Below are 21,899 nucleotides of genomic sequence, written 5' to 3'. Positions count from 1 at the left end.
TCTTCCTTTGATATATTGTAGATTGAACATGAACTGCTAGGTGTCTGATCTCATAAGCTTTATATTTGTCAGAGTTGTTTAACAAGGAAGTTGTCAGAGGTTTATGAAATTCCAGCCTTCCAGTACATGTCTGACATGTTTAATGTTTATACAGTCAAAAGTTCGTAGATTGAGCTGGTGATAGTTTAGCAAAGAAGAATGCAATAGATTTGCATTGGTCATCAAACTTCTGTTCTACCACAGCTCCAACTCCAGTGTCCAAGGCATCTGTTGTTAGGTATATCTGAGTCTGGATGTCTTTGTTGAGATGCGCTAACTTGGTAAAGTTAGCTAAGGAGATTTTTGCTGCTGCTTGTAGTGCCTTCCCCTGGTCACCCTCCAGGGTAAAGTCTTTGTTTTTATTTTGGAGAAGATTTGCCAAGGGATTGAGGAGGTTTAAGCATCCGGGGATGAATCTGCAATAAAAATTTACCATTCTCAAGAAGCACACAGTTGCTTTATAGATGTGCGGATCAGGAAATCCTGTATGGCTTTTATCTATCAGGCAGTGTTGATTCCATGAGCATCTGTGTGGTTCCCAGAAAGTCTGTGTTCTGTGTTAAATTCGCACTTCTGCATTGATTAAAAGACTGTACCAGCACAGGATTTCTGTGTAGCGTGAGTTGTGCTGTGTTGCCATGCTAATTCTAGTTGTGTTTAGGTTCAATGGGATCTCTGTGACTTTGATAGATGTTGTGTTGTAGGACAGGGGCCTTGTCTTTGTATCGACAGCCAGGTTATAATGTGCCAAGAAGTTGGCACCAAGCAAGGGTGTTCTGACATCTGCTACAGTGAATGACCGCTTAAAGTCTTACCTGAGATTTATGTTCTAAATTAGTTCCTTGTTTCCATAGGTTTCTATGATGGAACTGTTTACTGCCCATTGAAATAGGGAGGGCGTCAAGGCAGATCTGTTGGTGAGTGGTATCACACTGATGGCTGCACCAGTGTCAACTAGGAATTTGAGGCCATTGCTATAGTCCCATATGTAAGGGATAACTATGTGAACATGTACCGACTGGGGGTCGTAATCACTGTCTGTTGGTTTATTCGTTTCCATGAGTCATTGTGTTTGGTCTGCACTTGCGGGATGGTCACCAAAGGATTCATGGTACCAGCATTCATGTAGATTGTTTCTCTGTCTTTGACTTATTTATTGGCAGGTAAATATACGTATCAGTTGAGAGAATTGACCTAGTGACCTTTCAAGCCATTATCACAATTAAAAAAATAATTTCTTGACAATTTTGTTAAAATCAAAGAATTATTTTCTATGGTTTGACACTTCAATTACAATGTAGCAGATCCACTCTAATATCCCTTTGTTATATAGGGTGTGCAAAAATTCACTGAAGAATAGATTCTTTATATTTGATATCTTTCTGTAATTTTAACACAATCTGACTGAGACATTCGGAATTTTTTTTTATTTATGAAAAATAATGTCTTTTAAATGTTGCCAATTTTCAGCTTTGCATATTATCTCTCGCTATGACAATATCAAATGGTCACCATGTTCCCCAGACTTTACTAACACGTTTTTTTGTTTTTTTTTTGTAGGAATATCTTCAAGAAAAAGTCTGTTAAAAAACCCCAAATCCTGCAAGAATTGAAGGAAAACATCAGAAATAAAATAAGGGAGTTAAATCGCAATCCAGAGATTTTGCAATCTGTCATGTATAATGTTTTGGAAAGAGCACAAATATACGAAGCTGAAAATGGGTAACATTTAAAAGACATTTTTTTTTTATAAATAAAGATTGTTTGAATTTTGCAGTTTTTTTTTTAAATTTCCCAATGTCTTAGTCAGATTGTATTAGAAAGATATAAAAAATAAAGAATCTATTGAAGTTCAAACCTTTCAGTGACTTTTTGGACACTCTTGTTTATATATATATATATATATATATATATTGATGAGTTACCACTTACCAAGCTTAAATGCCATTCAAGGATAAGGGTGAATAAGATTGTCAGCTAGATGATGAACAATACTAAGATAGAAAATAGACAGAATGAACAAAATTTATTACTCAAGAGGATAGTTTGACAAGTACAGTCCTGGTCAAAATCATAAGACCACTTAAGAAAGTAAGCGTTTATGCATATTATCAAATTTTTAATCAAACAAATGGTTGAAACCATTGCCAAAAGGGAAAACATGATGGAAAAAAAATGAAATCTGCTTCATTCGAAACCTTAACCCTGATCTAATAATTATTTTTTAAAAAACAAATATTTTCACTTGGTCAAAATGATAAGACCACTTTAATAATATTAGCTAGTTTTGAAAAAATGAATACGAAAAGCTTTCTGTGTTACTAAAAGCAACTTGTTAGTGGATAAAAACATCTTACTAAATTATAAATGGCTTAAGGGAAACCATTATCAGAGTTTGAGAGAGGAAGGATCTTTGAGCTTAATAGGGGTGGACTCTCCCATAGATCCATTGCAAATGAAGTGAATCGTAGCAAAACGGTCATCACAAATTTTTTAAGAAATCCAGATCAATATGGGCACAAAAAGAGTCCAGGTCGACCAAAAAAAATAACCCCATCACTGAATCGCTGTATCAGAAGTTTAAAATAAAACTCCAGTATGAGCTCAAGCTGATTGAAAAGCCAAACAGCAGCAGAATGTAGTCCTAAAATCATCAGAAGGCATCTGAAAATGAACGGTTTCAATCATTTAAAGCGACTGCAGAAACCACGTCTTCTTGAACAGCACAAAACTAACTGACTTAAATATGCCACCAAATACCAGACTTGCGATGAAGAGAAGTGGGAAAATGTAATTTTCTCCGATGAAAAAAAGTTTAAATCTAGATGGTCCAGATGGATTTCAACACTTGGCATGATAAAAATTTGCCCAAAGAGACTTTTTCAACTCGGCATAGTGGAGGAGGGTCTTTAATGATCTGGAGTGCTTTCTTGTCAGCTGGGACCCTACGGTTGCAAGTAATGAAAGGCCGGCAAACATCATTGAAGTACATTTCAATGCTTTAAAATGCTTCTATCAGGACTGAAGGTCCACGTCTGTGTGGAAGAAATTAGATTTTCCAACAAGACAATGTTGCGATACACTCTTCTCGACAAGCACAAGAATACTTTTCTTCAAATAATATAGAATTGTTAGATCATCCAGCATGTTCTCCGGACCTCAATCCCATTGAAAATCTTTGGGGATGGATGGCAAAAGTGTTCAAGGATGGAACCCAGTATGATTCAATAAAGGAACTTTCTGATTCAGTTTTCAGTACATGGGATAAAATTCCTTCGCAACTGATAAAAAACTTAGTCGCAAGCATGCTGAAGAGAATTTTTGAAGTAATTTGTAATAATGGAGGCTATACTAAATACTGAGACCCTTTTTAGTAATTTATAATTGCCTTTTGTTAGATAAATTATCAGTAGTCTTATCATTTTGACCATGTGAAAATGTTTTGTTTTTTTTTTAAATAATTATTAGATCAGGGTTAAGGTTTCGAATGAAGCAGATTTCATTTTTTTCCATCATATTTTCCCTTTTTGCAATGGTTTCAACCATTTGTTTGATTAAAAATTCGATAATATGTGTAAACGCATACTTTCTGAAGTGGTCTTATGATTTTGACCAGGACTGTATTTATTGAAGACGAACATGTTGTAGTCTGCAGGGAAGTTTTGTTCATGGAGGTTCTGTTTAAATTTGAAAAATTGTATCTTTTTCTTTTTCTAACAGATAAAATTATCTTGCCAAATTTTCAAACTCAGACCTAAACAGCAATCGATCTGACAAAAAATTAACCTATTTCATTTCTTTCTTCCACTATGTTATCGGCACAGATATATTTTATTTTGCATTACCTTTGCATTAGTTTCATTTTAAAAATACTTATTCTGACTAAGAAAACTTTTAAAGTGGAAATTTTTCCTTTACTTCCTGAATATTCATATACATTAAAGGAAAGTAATCATGTCTCGAGTTATTTCTTTGAATTGCTGAAAAATGCATATAAAAAAAATAGATATTATTTTTAAACATTAAAGGAAAGCTTCCACATTAACAACACGTGTAGTATTAATCAATTAATGTCAAGTACTAAAACGAAAATTTTTTTTAATTCCTGGTTATCAAAATAATTTGTTTACAAACTTAAAATCACAAAAATTACTTTGCATTTCTTCATAGACAAGTCAGTCATTTCGTTAGTGATTTCTCTTCTTGGCCTTTCCATCCTCCTTGGCCATCTCCAACTATTTGGTGTGGTGCCAGTTGATGCCAGCACTACAATTGTGTTTTTATTTTTTATATTATTATTATTATTTATTTTATAAGCGAACACTTTTTTAAGTCTTTATAAAATATGTAACAATCTGTGTGTCATGAGTGTTCACCAAAGAAAAACCGAAACTTAAAACAAAGCAAATTTTGAATAAATTAAACAAAGCTATTTCATAGATAAGACATATATGATAAATTAAACAATAACTGTAAACAAACACACATGTGAATTAAACTTTGACACAAAACATCATATTTAATATATCAAATATCAAAGAGGGAACATCACCTGATGATGAACTTATATAGTTTTTATCTTTCTTTCTCTCCACTTTTTCCTGTGTTTTCCTTTGTTTTCCTCTGTGAACTTGATGTATCATCCAGTGAAAAAAACAATACACAAATATAATAATATAGAATAAATTTATTCCAATAGATACAATAATAGACATTCATGTAAGGTAACAATAACTGAGTAATAACAAGTAATGATTCGCTCTGAGTTCACATTTCCAACTTGCAACTTCAACTGAAAACTACAGTTTTGTTCTCTTTAAATATATGTGAGCCATAGTCCTAATCACGTCACAACAGAACTGAACCAGTTACCTTAATTGTTTTACATCTATTAAACCAAGAACCTCATCCTTTTTGAATATGACCATACCATAGAAGTTTCCTATTCTGCACCTATCTCCCTAGAGATTTAACCTTCCATAAGGTCATAAGTTCTAAGGCCATCTTTAAGGTTATGGTTATACATGCCTTACATCATTTTCATATCATTTTTCAACACGTGCATGTAAGCTTCACTGGCCATGTTTCACTTCCATACATACACATACCTTATAGACTCTTCCCAATGTCAACATTATAACATTCTTGTGGATAATAATGGCAGAAGTTCCCTGAATTTACTCTATCCACTACTAACTCTTAATGATGATGATGATGGCAACCTTCTGTCTCTCAATATGAATCACACTAGCACCTGCTCATTCCTGTGCCAAGGTTAAAAGACTTCTGAATAACTTTGAAATGTTAATATACTTTCCTTATTTCTAAGTTCTTATACATCTCCGTTGTCATTCACTCATGTATGGAGTACTATTGTCACATTTGGGATGGTGCATCTGCTACTAGTCTCTCGCTCCTGGACAGGATTCAAAAGAGTCGCCAACCTGATAGGTCCTGAACTGTCGTCTAGGCTTCAACCTGTCCCATCGACGAAATGTTGCATCCGTCTGCCTGTTCTATAAGTATTTTAATGGTGAATGCTCTGACGAACTACAAGACTTTGTACCCCTCAATGTAAATACCCCTGACAAACCCAACAAGCAGCAAAATCCCACCACTACACAGAGATCCCTAGATCTACGAAAGCCTTCTACTCTAATAGTTTCTTCTCTAGAACTGCTAGACTTTGGAACTCCCTTCCGGTTTCCTGCTTTCCAAACTGTACTGATATGCAGTTTTGAGTGTAATGTGTACAGACATCTTGCTGCTCAACTCCCTACATAGTATCCCTGCAACTTATGTCTCCGATAGTAGCCCCCTACATTAAAGTGGCACTGTGCCTTGTTTGGAGTGAAAATGGAATTAAAAAAAAAAACATTGTGGTTATCATCTCTTAATTTACTAATAATTCCACTGTACTTCTTGTGTACCCAATGTTTACAGAGGAGCTTTCCAACACTACAACCACTGATCATCACTTTGGTCTTGATAACGTTCACTCTCAGACTTTTATTTTCCATAGTATTCCTCCAAGTCTTTAACTTAACAAGTAGATCTTCTATTGTTTCATGCACCCATATTAAATCACCAGCATACAGCATCACTTTCAGGTAACCCATACGAAACTCCATAAACAATGTTTCTAAGACGCAAGTGAAAACCAAAGAACACAGTATAAAATCTTGATGTACTCCTACTTTAGCATTAAGTCTGTCATTGAATGTGTTGTTAATTCTAACAACTTTGAACACTTTTATGCATTATTTGAACAATATTCATCAACTAAAAACTTCCAGTTTATGAAAAACTCTGCCAGACGATGTCTGGCAGTTTGTCAGAAGCTTTTTTCTAAATCCACAAAAGCAAAATACAGATTCTTCTTACCAAGGTACTTCTCCTATATTTGTCTCCAGATAAATATACAACCAGTGGTATTTTACCAAGGCATAAATCATTCATTGACATCTATGCTGATGACACGACCATCTATGGCAACACATCAAAGGCCGTAAATGACAAAGTTCTTTCTGATTCTCTCTCCTCTGATCTTGAGTGCATGGTACAGTGGGGAAAGAGGTGGCTGGTTACTTTTAATGCATCTAAAACCAAACTCCTATCCTTACATCATCAACGCTCTGATCCCCATCTGGCATCAATTGAAATAGATGGCTCTCGTCTTGGGGAGGCTCCATGTTTTGACAAGCTTCTGGGTTTGACCTTTACCCCTGATCTGAAATGGAACACGTACATAAAGTCTGTTGCTCAGGTCGCTGGGAAAATGGTGGGATCCTTCTACCACTCTAGAAGATATCTCACTGCTGATGCAATTCTCTATCTGTATAAAAGCGAAATACATCCAAGGATAGAGTACCGCTGCCACATCTGGGCTGGAGCTGCTAAAAACAGCCTATCCTGCCTTGACAGAGTACAAAATAGACTTTGTGGCTTAGTGAGGGATGCCCTTTTCTCTTCCCTGCAACCTCTCTCCAACTGAAAAGACGTTGCGAGCCTGTCGTTGTTTTATTGTTATTTCCATGGAAAGTGCTCATCCGAGCTCTAATCTCTGGTCTCCCCTCGCCAATCTTTCATGGAAAGCACCCTTCTAACTGAAACCACTGTCAGTAATTTTCCCCACTCTTTATTTGTGTCTAAATCAAAACGTAGATTCCATGAACAAAGCTTCTTAGAAGTGCACGCCTGTGGAACTCTCTTCCGTTTGCCTGTTTCCCACCTGACTACAACTTAGATGTCTTCAAATCCAACATAAACAAATTCCTGATAAATCGCCCCCTTAAGTAAGACACTTTATCAAATCTCCAATACTAACGATTACTATGATATTATCCCATTGATTACTGTACATGCAATAATCCTTATCCTCAAGTGGCTTTCCGGCCTTGATAAGTGGTGACCTCCATGTAAAAAAAAAACAAAAAAAAACTGCATTTTGTCTATATTTATCTGACTTTTTATTTGCTGAATTATTTTCTCAATCACTTTCAGGACCTAATTCATCAACTTTAACCTCTGTAATTGCTTTTATCTAGAGCTTTCCCATTGCACTTTAAACAATTCACAATTTTTTTAACTGCCAAGTTTTTCGAGACAACATCTTTTATGATCTGATTCATCAAATCTGTCATAATCTCAAAGACTTCACCCACAGCCTTCAATACTTCTGCAACAATATTTGAGGATCCTGCAGCCCTATCTTTCTTCATCTTGCTCACAGCTTCTGGTAGCATTTCTTTTTCAATTCTTATCTCGGCCCCATGAAAACTGACTATTCAACAATCTCTCATAATAGCATTTTTAAACATCCTTTATTTCATATGTTTGTGTTGCTAACACTCCGTTATCATTTCAAGTGTACTTCTCTGTCTTTCTTCTGTCTTCTCTCAGAAGGGAATAATTTGCATATGTGTTGATTACTGATTATTTGAGGGTTTTTCTCACTTCTGGGGACTTTGAGAAAGTTTTGGAGAATGTTATACTTTGTAAGATTGTTACATTTGAGATTTTTTGCAAACATGTTCATAATCTTTTAGTACTTCATTCCTGACAATTTCACAAATCTTTTTATTTAAAAAATTTTTTTTATTACATTTTCACCCCAAACAAGGCACATTGCCACTTTGGTGTAGGGGGCTACTATCAGGGGCAACAACTACTGGGGTACTATGTTGGGATTTGGGCAGCAAGATGTTGGTTCACATTACACTTGAACTTCTGCATGTCAGTACAGTTGGGGAAGCAGGGACCTGGAATGGAATTCCAGAGTCTAGCGGTTCTGGGGGAAAAACTACTAGAGTAGAAAGATCTTTTACATCTAGGGATCTCTACTGTGTAGGGGTGGGATTTAGCTGCCTGTCAGGTTTGTCGAGGGTGTCTACGTCGTGGGGGCACAAGTGTCTGCAGTTCGCCAGAGCATTCACCATTAAAGTACTTGTAGAACAGGCAGAGGTATGCTACATTTCGTCGATGGGACAGAGGCTGAAGCTTAGATGCCAGTTCAGGGCCTATCAGATTGGCGACTCTCTCTTGTACCTTGTCTAAGAGTGAGAGACTAGTAGCAGATGCACCAGCCCAAATGTGACAGCAATACTCCATACATGGGTGAATGGTGGCCTTATAGAGGTACACGATACTTTTGGATGTTAGTAGTTTTCTAGCACGGTAGAGAGAGCCTACCTTCTTCGCAGCGGCCCTGGCAATGCTTTCAATGTAATTGTTCCAACTCATGTTTCCTGTGAACGTTAGACCAAGCAGTTTGAAAGATGTACTCTCAGATAAAGAGTCTTTGGCCATTGCTATTGGTGGCAGAGAAGGTTTCTTGTAATTATTGAAGGAAACCAGTTTAGTCTTGGCAGCATTTAATGTGATCATCCATTTTTGTCCCCATTCCACTACAGATTGGAGGTCATCCTCTAGTGTTTTTGCCATTTCTTTAGATGTTTGTTCATTTGTTTTCCTGTAATGCCTGTTATAGAGTGTGGTGTCATCAGCATATATACCCATCTCAGAGGCAATTTTGTCAGGGAGGTCATTAATGAATATTAGGAACAATAGAGGTCCAAGGATAGACCCTTTAGGCACTCCCGCATTTATGTCATATTGTTTAGATGTTTTTTTTTTTACATTTGACCCAATTCTACTATTTGGTATCAAAGAAATTTACAACACTTAACAACGTATTAAACATGATATGTTTTTCCATTTGTTTGTTGTTATTTTTAGTGAACATAGTGGCATGTTTTTGATAAGAAAATGGAGAGACCTTGAGACAAAAATGCTGAATGCTTTTTAAGGATCAATAAAAACAAATTTAATTACAAAAAACAAAACAAAAAACAACGCAATATCACATGTAGTTGATAGTTATACTAGTCTCCCTTTTTATGACCTCCTTCCATCTGTTGATAAGCTTTTTAATACCATGTTCATAAAAATTTTTAGTGTTATATTTTAAAGATGCCTTGCAGAGGACGAAGATAGGATGTAAGTTTCAAGAGTTTAAATTCGATGAATGAGAATAGCTGAGACAAAAACAGAAATACCAATTAACATGATGGAAGCTCTAGAGTAAATTTCTTTGGAAGCAAAACGAACGCATGTACTAAAATGTAGATTTTAAAAATTGGTAGAGTGGGTTATCTCTCTCTCTCTCTCTCTCTCTCTCTCTCTCTCTTGGAATAATGTGCTTGAGATAATCAAATAAACGCCATGTATTTTGGGGGTACAAACGTCTTTGTATTAATTAATTTGGTTCTTGAAGATGATCTGACCACAGAACCCTTCTCCATGAAGAATCACCCAACAAAGTCATATGAAGTTTAACAAGATAAAACCCATGATCTAACTATGTTACATTTATTTCATCATCTCTTTAGTTAATAATTAATAAGCTTCCAGACCATCCTTAGTAATTATTTATATCAAACCCTGAATACAATATTAGGTTTTGATTTGTTTGTTTTTTTAACCGGGGGGGGGGGGGGCGAGACATTGCTTATCAAAGCAGAAAGGACATTTGAAAGTTAGTCCTAATGAGTGTCATGTGGTTAGTGAGATAACACTGTGATGATCAGTAATGTTGGAAATTTGGAAGGATTTGATTATTTAAGAGGATAGCTCAACAAGAACTTGTTTACATTGAACTTGAAATAGACCATGTTGTAGTCAGCTGGAAAGCAGCCCTGCAGTATTGTGTTCTACAGGCATGCAGTTCTAGGAAAGAAACTTTGCTCATAAAATTTTGGTTTAGTTTTAGGCACAGATAGAGTAAGAGAAAATAGTTGGTAGTGATTGTAACCAGACAAGTGTTTGTTGTGAATTTTTTTACAAGAGGGACCATAGATTGAAGCTCAGTCGAGCACCTGCCATGAAAATAACAATAGAGCAGAGATAAATTTTCAACGGCTCTTCTGTGACAAAGAAGCAATAAGGAGAAAAGTATGTTGCCCACTAGATTTCAAAGCCAGTTTGGACGCTGTCGAGGTAGGAAAGGGTGCTCTGAGCAGTTGATGTGGCAACAATGCTTCATCCTTAAGATGTATTTGTCTCTTATACAGGTAGAGGATTGTGTCAGGAGTGAGATATCTTCTGGAGCAGTAGAATGATCCAATCATTTTTCCAGTAATATTTTCCAGTGATGACTAAAAATGGAAATTAACTCTTAAGTAAATGTTAATTAATTCAAATGATGGAAAGAGGTCATGTAAATGAATGGTGAGTACATTAACAATTGAATAAACATTGGATGTCGCATAATGGTACAATGTACATTAGTGTATACATTACATAGAAATGAACAATATATCTTCATTGCTTTATTTACATTATTTGTTTATGGCATCCTCTTACTCTCCTCTTACACTGCTAATATAAGAACTTTTAAATCTGTTAAATGTATTAATTTGTTAAGTATATAAACTTGTCGCAATTGCTCTTTCTGTTCACCATTTATTAAACTCGAGTCGACGTTAAATGACCCAAAGTGGGTTGGTACACCGTAAATGTAAAACAAAACAAATCTTACACTGCTCCTGCAACTACTTTAACAACATAAGACTAAAGGCTATAGACCCACAGCTTAGGAATCCCATTTGCAGATCTAGCACTGGAGTTCAATTTAATTATTTCATTGGTAAATTCTAGCAAATATTCTAGAGTTCACTTATGCCTATTTCCTTATCAATCTTTTGAAATGTTTAAATTGTGATTTGTACATACAGGGTGGAATGATAAAAATGTCACCTTTTTAAGAAAACAACAATACAGCTTTATTTTAATTTTTTTATTGGAAAAATCAATTTAGGTAACTTGATTATGTAGTAGAGCTGATATCTATTCAATGTAGCCACCTTCAGCCTCAATCACCACCTCGATATAGGTCTAGAACTGGGAGCATGCGTTTTCCACAACACAAGCATTGTTGGGAGCTCAGTGAATGGCGGCAATCAGGCTGACTTTGGTGTTGTGGGAGGTTATGTTGGTGATGTTCTCGACGTATGACCAAATGCAGTGGGTTCAGGTTAGGGGAGGAGAGGGGCAGTGAGAGAAGGGTCCAAAGTCATAGAACTCCTTCTGAAGTCAAGCCTCTTTGGACTTATGGGCCAGGTCAGAGTCCTGCTACCACACCCAGGGTCTGCCAGCAGCCACCTGATTGCACCAGGGGATCACCACAATCTTCGGCACATCCAAGTACAATTTGGTGCTTACTTTAAAGATGTAAGGTGGCATGATGTGCCCCTTATAGTGAATTATTATAGTTGCTACATAGGTGTTTTGCATGTAGTGCAAATACATGGACATAAAATAAGCCGTGTGAGAAAACAATGTCAATCTGGTATTTGACATAGTGACATGACATCTATGTCATTTCCATTGACCTTTTACCTCTCTCTCTATCCACTTTCATTTCTTTCCTTTCTCTTTCTCGCCTCGACATGGCACAAACAGATGTGATATCACATTGCTCCAAAAGATGCACATGAAGAACAAGTTTCCGTCTGCATGCATGCATGCATACATGAGGTAAGATGACTTCATTTCGTCATAAACATTAATGCCTGTCCTGAAAAATCGAACAAAATATCTACCACAATATTAACAAACTTATCGGAACTTTACCTGTTCTTTTTTTTTTTTTTTTTTTTTTTTTACATTTTCACGCCAAACAAAGCACATTGCCACTTTGATGTAGGGGGCTACAATCAAGGACATAAGCTACAGGAGTAATATGTTGGGAGTTGAGCAGCAAGATGCCGGTTAATGTTACACTTAAACTTCTGCATGTCAGTACAGTTGGGGAAGCAGGAACCTGGAAGGGAATTCCAAAGTCTAGTGGTTCTAGGGAAGAAACTACTGGAGTACAAGGCTCTCTTACATCTAGGGAAAAAGTATATACGTCAATGTATGAAAATTTCTATACCAGCAGAACTACAGCTGCTCAACCTTTGAGATATCGCCTTAAAAAGGCTATTATAGAAGGATACAAAGAACCAAAAAACATACAAACTTACACAATTCATAATACTCCACCATGGACAATCACAGAACCATACATTGACATGACTATCAAAATGGCAAAAAAACAGACTAGCAATCAAACCTATCAAAACAAATTCCTAGAACTCAGGGATGAATACTCCACATACAAAACCATCTATACAGATGGCTCAAAAATAACTGGAAAAGTAGGAGCAGCAGCAAAAATGCATAATGCACACAAGCAAATCCGATTACCAGATGGTGCCTCTATATACACCGCAGAGTTACAGGCTATTAAGATGGCTCTTGAACTGGTCCAAGAGTCTAGTGAAAACAAATTCCTTATCTTCAGTGACTCCATGTCCAGCTTAATTGCATTGAAAGGAGGGAAAGTAAACCACCCGTACATCCTGGAAATTATAGAAACATACCAACACCAAATAAAGAATAATAAAACAATAGTACTAGCATGGATACCGAGTCATGTCGGCATAAGAGGAAATACAGAAGCTGACAAACTAGCTAAAGAAGCAACAAAGCTGATGCCTTCAAGCAGAAAAATCCCATACACGGATAGGAAAAATAAAATAAACTACTACATAAAAACAAAATGGCAAAAACTATGGGACGAACAACTAAACAACAAACTTAAAGAAATACACCCAAATGTTGGGCAAGAGAGAACCATAATACCAATACGAAAAGTAGACACTATATTCACCAGAATCCGAATTGGTCATTCAAGACTAACACATGAATACCTTCTGAAAGCAGAAGGTATCCCTCAATGCAGAATCTGCCAACAACCACTAACCATTAAACACATATTAATGAAATGTAAAAAATATGAAAATATTCATACGAAATATTTCAAGGAACAAAACCTTAAAACAATATTTGAAAAAGAAACACCTTACAAAATATTAGATTTCCTGAGAAAAATTAAACTTTTGGAACTTATTTGAAAATAAAGCAAATCACTGGTCAAAGTCTCAAATGAAGAATATTCTCTTCACCTTTTATGGCATGAAATGACCTATAGGGTTGATGTGCCGTTAAACAAAAACTTACCTACCTACATCTAGGGATCTCTACTGTGAAGGAGTGGGATTTAACTGCTTGTCGGGTTTGTCAGGGGTATTTACGTGCTTGCAGTTCATTGGAGCATTCACCGTTAAAGTACTTGTAGAACAGGCAGAGGGATGCTACATTTCATCGATGGGACAGAGGCTGAAGCTTAGATGACAGTTCAGGACCTATCATGTTGGCGACTCTCTTTTGTACCTTGTCTAAGAGTGAGAGACTAGTAGCAGATGCACCAGCCCAAATATGACAACAATACTCCATACATGGGCGAATTGTGGCCTTATAGAGGTACAGGATACTTTTGGGCGTTAATAGCTTTTTAGCACAGTAGAGAGAACCTACCTTTTTCGCAGTGGTCCTGGCAATGCTCTCAATGTAATTGTTCCAACTCCTGTTTACTGTGAACGTTAGACCGAGGAGTTTAAAAGATGTACTTTCAGATAAAGAGTCTTTGGCCATTGCTATTGGTGGCAGAGAAGGTTTCTTGTAATTATTGAAGGAAACCAGTTTAGTCTTGGCAGCATTTAATGTGACCATCCATTTTTGTCCCCATTCCACTACAGATTGGAGGTCATCCTCTAATGTTTTTGCCATTTCTTTAGATATTTGTTCATTTGTTTTCCTGTCATGTCTGTTATAGAGTGTGGTGTCATCAGCATATATACCCATCTCACAGACAATTTTGTCGGGGAGGTCATTAATGAATATTAGGAATAATAGAGATCCAAGGATAGACCCTTGAGGCACTCCCACATTTATATCATTGTTTAGATGTACGACTGTCGAGAACAACCTGAATTTTTCTCTTATCTAAGAACAATTTAATTATGTTAAGTATTCTTCCAGTGATACCGTATGATTTGATTTTCCTGAGAAGACCTTCATGCCCTACCCTGTCAAAAGCCTTAGATATATCTAGAGCTACCGCTCTACCCTCCCCTACTTTGTCTAGTGAATGGTATATACATTCAGAGATTACAGTTAGGATGTTTGCTGTGGTACGGGCTTGCCTAAATCCATATTGTTGGTCAGTCAGAAGTTTAGCATCTGTAAGGTAATGAACTAGAGCTTGGTTAATTATGGACTCAAATATTTTGGCGAAAAGTGGGAGGAGACTAACTAGGTCAGTTCTTTCGCCAGAATTCTTGAAAACTGGTACCACAGAAGCAGTTTTCCAGCAGGCAGGAAAGCAAAATTCATTAAGGCATTTGTTGTAAAGTTTGGAGAGAACTGGAGCTACTTTGGTGGAGCACGTTTTTAATAGCACAGCCGGGATGAGATCAGGTCCACATGTTTTTGAAGTGTCAAGATTTTTATGATAGCATGCACCTAAGAAGGGGTGATTTTCAGATCGTCTAGTGTGACATCTGTCCACAAAGGAAAGTCAGAGAGGGGGTGGTTAGCAGGGTCCAGTGTGGAGTTTGAGGCAAACCGACTGGCAAGCATGTTAGCCTTCTCAGTTGGGAATTGTGATTGCCCATTATTTACTACACTGTTGTAGATTTTCCAAAAATCACGGGTTCCTAAGTTCTGTGCTTTGATGCATTTTTGGTGGATTCAGTAAATTCTTTCGTAGCTGTTGCTATTTCTTTCTTACAGTTACTTCTGGCTTCTATATACTTCTGTCTGTTTGAACTGGACTTATGTTGGTTAAATCTGTGGTACACATGCTGCCTTTGCACAATGGCAGCTGCACAAGTAGAAATAAACCATTGGGGAGACTGGGGCTGGCTATAAAATTTCCGTGTGGGAACATGTGTTTCAATTGCTATTTTGAACCATTCAATGGTCTCATTTGCACACTGTTCAGCAGGAAGTGAAAAGATATTTCGCCATGGGGCATCTGTGATGAGATTCCTGATGGCTTCCCAGTCAGTCTTTTTATAATATCTCATTGTTTAAAGCAATGGCTCTTCAGTTTTGGCTCTAGAGTTTAGGGCGATTTCAACCAGTATCACTGCATGATCAGTGTTCCCATTCGTAACCCAATCATCGGGAACTGTTGTCAGAAACAGATCTAGAAGTGATGCGTGTTATTCTTGCTGGTCTGGAAAACGGGTTGGAAACGTAACCATCCGTTCGCATGCATTTACACACAATGAACATTGCAAGCTTATGTTCATATGTCCTCACCCACATGCATGCTCTCATGTTGCTTCTACATTGTTCCTAGATAAATGTATTCTTTGTATATATATATGTAACTTGCTACTTTTGTTGTCTCATTTTGAGGTTGGAGTTGTGCAGATGTATTCTATCCTCCACATACTCACTTGAAACCACACCAAAGACCATAACCGTGGCCGGAAACTTTGTTTTCATCACCTTGAGCATGTCCCTGTTATTTGTGGCAATCCAGCGATACATTTTCAGGGTGCTGGCAATGGTCTTGTTGTTATAACTTGGATCGACAGAGAGCATGAGTTGTACAGTGGCACATCTCCAATCTTACTTGTTGAACATTGGGTCACTTTCAAACATCATAGGAGGCCCCTATCGTTCTTGGGTTTGTACACAACCGGCTAACTATTAGATGGTCTGCAACAAAAAAAATATAACTAATTTTCATCAAACAGAAATGCAATCATGTCGTCTTTTCTCGGGTGATAATTTTATCATTCCACCCTGTATTTGCTAAATGTCTATAGCGCCTCTCAAAGAGTTTTCAGTTAAGTATAAACATTCAGAACAATTTTTTTTTTTTTTTTTTTTTTTTTTTTTTTTGCTGGTGCTGATCTGACTTTGAACATTATCAGGTCATGGCAGATGTATCCTCTGAAACAATTTTTTCAGTTTGAAATTCTTTAAACCTAATGCTAATAATTTAAACCCATTGAAATTGATTAAATCAATTTTCAATTTATGAGAAATTTTATGACTGTTAAATTTTTCTAAAATAACTATTTTTACTCAATCAAGCTGAAAATGGCACCAGCAGTAATGGTACAACTGAATGAACAGGAAAAAAATGGCATAAATGCATATGGCATATGGATGAAAATCTCAATGAGTTTATCAAAGTCTTGGATACAATACATAAAGAGAAAACATTTAGAAGTTTGTCAAATTAAAAACAAAATTATACCTACATATAAAAGTACCTTCACTCGCCCAAAAATGAGACTTTACTTTGTGTGAACTCGGTGAAAAAAAGCAAAAAATTATTTTAGAATTTAGAGTGAAGGATTAGTTGCACATATAAATTTAATGTAAAATGATCTCCCATTTTTAGGCCATTCTAACATTTTAAGTCAGTTAATTAAATTTTCTCCCACTAACCCCAAGTCCAAACAGCAAAATCATAAAACCACATGTAGTCGCTTTATTTTTTGTATTACCACCTGGTTTTAGAGTTACTAGTAGGAAGGAGGCATGTTTTTTATGACTTTAACAATGACATTTCATACTAAAGTTTAATCAGGAGCATTAACATGGCAAAGAAATTAATTACATAACCTTAAAATGCTTTTTGGTCAGAATTTTACATTAAATTTATATGCAAAATTGATTTTTTTTTGTTTTATTTAATTTTGTTGTTTTTTTAATTTTACCATTAAGTTTTTCAGGCTGTTTACATGTAATCACCTAAAAAAAAAAGAAAACCCAGAATCATGGAGGGTTTACTGTAATTTGAAAATTTAAGAACATCAACAAATCTCTAATTAAATATTTAAAGATTTTAAAAGTATTTAAATTGGTAATTGTACAAGAATCCAGAATGGAATCGATAATTGTATTGAAATTAAGAAAAAGTTTGGAATCGTCCCATCACTACGATATCAGTAAAGTTTTTTTTCGTGTTCTTGCCATTTATTAAATTTACGAAACATTAGATCCTGATGCTACCAGATCAGGCCATCTAAAGATACAAACTTCCTGACCTAAAATCCACCAAACATTGATATTCTTTTTCCCTTTCCCCAACAGCGAAACTCAATCATATTCTGCAAAAGTCAAAAACAAAAACATAATTTTCCTCTGCAAAGCAAACCAAATCGGGCATCTTGAATAAATATTTGAAGATATAAAGAACTTAAAGTAAACAAACTTTTTTCCAAAATGGCCTTAATCTAGAAGGATTTCTACTCCGCTGATCAAGATCAGAAAAGGTGAAGTGTAGTATCAGAACAGATACTACACTTTGCTCCTATTTATATAGTTTATTCATGGGTAAAAATTACATGTTTGTACAATAAAAGCAAAATTCACAAATAAAGAAACTTAGGCATGATGCCCTATAAGAAATTTGGGGGAGGCGGATGGGTGCAGGATCTTTCTAAAAGGTCTTGAAAACTTCAGAGATTACTTTTGACTGGTACCATTTTCCACAATACCACATTCACTTCATGGAGTTCAGCCTACTTAAAAAATACCCCCAGCGTTTTCGTAAAAATTGTTTACACTTTGCTCCTAGCCAAAAAGCTAAGGAACAGCGTAACATGTCTCAAAGAAACAGAAGAAACAGAAAAACTCAACAAACTTTTTTTCTTTTTTTTTTTTTTGACAGAAGCCTTTATATCTGATATTTCCAACAATGCATTTTTTTCTAAAGATGTAAATGTATACTATTCGGCAGTTTTTCTCTTTTATATTAACTGTTATCATGCCTGGTCTTCTAGCTTGTACGAGTTTGTATGTATATCAAACTTGCAATGGGAAAAAGAAAGGAAACAAATGGTCACGGAAAATTATGGATACTTCTTCACCCAAAGAGTTATTATAATAACTTATCGCTAGTTTCTTACATCAAGTGGCTTCATGCCTTGTCTCGAGTGATTCCCCCCCCAAAAATAATTGTAATTCTAATAGATTGAACATAATGTACCTAGCAGGGAGACCTGATGTTGCCTGGGATTGAATAATGATCAACAAATGTTTCACACTCACATATCTTTATTGTCATCGAAATCTGTGAAATCCGTCACATTGATTGGTTGCCTGCTCTAGTTGGGGACCCAGCATGGTTCACTGGGAGGAAGCTTTATATGCTTCCCCACAGTGACAGTCCACAATACATTGTAGTTTCCATTCTATTGATTTTATAAAATTATTTTTTATATGTAATCACTTGAATTGAAGTTTAAAATCCAAAGTTAAGCATCATGCTTCAATTGTGCTCTAAACAGAAGCATTCACTTTGAATGCGCCCCTGTCATATTAAAGAACCTACTGTTGATTTTATATCCCGGGCCTTTTGGCTTGTGTGGTAATAAAACTTCTCAAATGCACTTGTGATGTTAGACTATTTAAGGTGTTAACTTTAGTCAAAATCACCAGTTCCTTCTTTCATTGGATTATATTGATTATTGATCCTTATCGAAGACATTCCAATACAAAACCTATCTAAGAACACTGCCAGGCATATGAAATACATTCGTGTGAAATTTCATAAAAACTGCCCAGCTGTTTTCGAGTCCATAGGAAACACTCACACAGACAAAGTTCCTTTTTATATACTAGTAGAGATATTTTCATATTTAATATATATAGTAAAAAAATAATAAGATAGGTTAAAATAAATTATTTTTCATACTAGCTGATAAACAGGTCTCGGGTGAGGTTTCTGATAGACATTTGGAATCTGTGGTAAGTGCTGACCTCAAAATACTTCAAACAAATCAAAACCACATACTGTCTTCACATCCCTCGGCTAACATCCACATCTGTGGTGACTTCAACGTCCATAACGTGGAATGGCTGACCCATTCAAATAAGACAGATGATGAGGGGAGGTTTTGTCATGATTTTGCCATTGCTTATGACCTCACTCAGATTGTTCGCGAACCCACCCGTGTGCCCGATACACCCAATCAATATGCAAGCCTCTTAGACCTTTTTCTTTCAACTTCCCCTGAGCTATGTTCATGTACCGTTCATTCTCCTTTAGGATCCTCCGACCACTCCGTCGTATCAGTTAAGATAAAAACAAAATGTAAGAAGCCATCAGACGTACCCCTCCACCGTACTGTATACCGATACTCTATGGCTGACTGGGATAGCTTCCGTACATTCATATCTGATTTACCTCTGCACTCCATGTTTAAAAAGGAAGTGTCCTCTATAGTATCAGATCTGACCGAATGGTTAATTGTAGGCATAGACCAATTCATACCATCAAAAAAATTCCAACAAAAACCTAACAGCCAGCCATGGTTCTCCCCAGAATGTGCTGCTGCTATCGCGCACAGAAATCACTTTTTCCATAACTACCAACGTAATAGATGCACTGAGACTAAAGCTGCTTTCAGGACTGCCAGCAACCACTGTAAAAGAGTAATAAAAAATGCAAGAGAGCTATATGCCCAGTCTGTTAAATCCAAGGTAGCTGATCAGCGGCTTGGTTCCCACCAGTTTTGGCAAATAACAAATAGGATCCTGAACAGAAGTGTGCGTTCTATCCCAACCATTATCAATGGACCAGAGGTTATCTCGTCAGCGTCAGACAAGGCCAAACTATTTGCAAAGAACTTTGCAGCTAATTCTACCCTATGCGACGAAGGCCATCAACTCCCCATATTTCCTCCTATAACACAGAACAAGCTAGGTAATATACAAATATCCGTGCATGAGGTCGCCAAGCTAATAAAAAACCTAGATTCCAGTAAAGCAACTGGCCCTGATGGCATCCCAATTATAGTGTTAAAAAAGCTTCAACCAGAACTTGCTCCCATACTTACGAAACTATTTAAGCGCTGCCTTAAGGAGAAGTGCTTTCCGACCCCCTGGAAGACCTCATCAGTTTGCCCTGTATTTAAGAATTCAGGTGATAAGTCATCTCCCTCTCAATACAGACCAATAAGTCTTCTCTGTGTTATGAGTAAGTTACTGGAATCAATATTAAATAGAGAAATAGTCAACCACCTCAGCAGAAACAACCTTCTTAGTGACACACAATATGGTTTCCGCTCTGCAAGATCTACCGCAGATGTGCTGACGGTTATATCCCACAGGATTAGTGAATCTCTTGACAAAGGCTTCCTTTCTAGGGCAATTGCTCTTGACATATCAAAGGCCTTTGACAAAGTATGGCATAAGGGTCTACTTCACAAGATTTCCAGCTACGGTATAACAGGAAATGTTTTCTCAATCATTAAATCATTTCTCTCCGATAGGCTCATAAGAGTAGTGGTAGATGGACAAAAATCGGAGGCCTGCAATATAAATGCTGGAGTCCCTCAGGGGTCAATCCTCGGCCCAACTCTCTTCCTGATCTACATCAATGACCTCCCTAAACACATACTTAAATCATTCGTTGACATCTATGCTGATGACACGACCATCTACGGCAACACATCAAAGGCTGTAAATGACGAAGTTCTCTCGGATTCTCTCTCCTCTGATCTCGAGCGCGTGGTTCAGTGGGGGAAGATGTGGCTAGTTACCTTTAATGCATCTAAAACCAAACTCCTATCCTTACATCATCAACGCTCTGATCCCCAGCTGGCATCAATTGTGATGGATGGCTCTCGTCTGGGTGAGGCCCCGTGTTTTGACAAGCTTCTGGGTTTGACCTTTACTCCTGATCTGAAATGGAACACGTACATCAAGTCTGTTGCCAAGGTCGCAGGAAAGATGGTGGGATCCTTCTACCGCTCCAGAAGATATCTCACTACTGATGCAATTCTCTATCTATATAAAAGCCAAGTACGTCCAAGGATGGAATACTGTTGCCATATCTGGGCAGGAGCTGCCAAAAACAGCCTATCATGCCTTGACAGAGTACAAAATAGACTTCGTGGTTTAGTGGGGGATGCCCTTTTCTCTACCCTGCAACCCCTCTCCCACAGAAGAGACGTTGCGAGCCTATCCTTGTTTTATCGTTATTTTCATGGCAGGTGCTCGTCTGAACTCCAATCCCTGGTCCCCCCTCGCCAAACTTTCACGAAAATCACCCGTCTAGCTGAATCCACTGTGAAAAATTTCCCCCACTCTATATCTGTGCCTAAATCAAAACGCGGATTTCATGAGCAAAGCTTCTTTCTTAGAACTGCACGCCTGTGGAACTCTGTTCCATCTGCCTGCTTCCCTCCGGACTACAACTTGGATTTCTTCAAGTCTAATGTTAACAAATTCCTAATGAACCGCCCCCCTAATTAAACACTTCATAAAATCTCACTAACGTGATGTACTTGCAATAACCCTTATCCCTGAGTGGCTTCCGGGCCTTGATAAGTGGTGATCACTGTGTAAAAAAAAAAAAAAAAAAAAATATTACTAAAATCAAGTGCATGTTAAAATAGAGATTAAGAAGCTGGAGTTTAGAACATTTTAATTCTGTTTTG

At 36.9% G+C, this 21,899-nt stretch overlaps 1 protein-coding gene across 2 annotated transcripts in view; it reads left to right on the top strand.

Moving 5' to 3' along the window:
- The window catches only part of LOC145297542 (DNA polymerase subunit gamma-1-like), a 231,559-nt gene that overhangs the window by 4,401 nt on the left and 205,259 nt on the right, over positions 1–21,899 (top strand). The window contains exon 2 of one of the 2 annotated variants that reach the window (XM_080143500.1): positions 1,600–1,761. The exons of the other annotated variant lie outside the window; for it this stretch is intronic. The gene's annotated coding sequence lies outside the window, so the exon portion shown is untranslated. The remainder of the gene's footprint in view (positions 1–1,599; positions 1,762–21,899) is intronic. 2 annotated transcript variants of the gene reach the window in all.

The sequence above is a fragment of the Euprymna scolopes genome, chromosome 18 (assembly GCF_053919585.1).
Source record: "Euprymna scolopes isolate OS-2025 chromosome 18, ASM5391958v1, whole genome shotgun sequence".
Taxonomy (NCBI): Eukaryota; Metazoa; Mollusca; class Cephalopoda; order Sepiida; family Sepiolidae; genus Euprymna; species Euprymna scolopes.
Note: the sequence above shows the minus strand (reverse complement) of the source record. Positions and strands in the feature narration are given on the sequence as shown.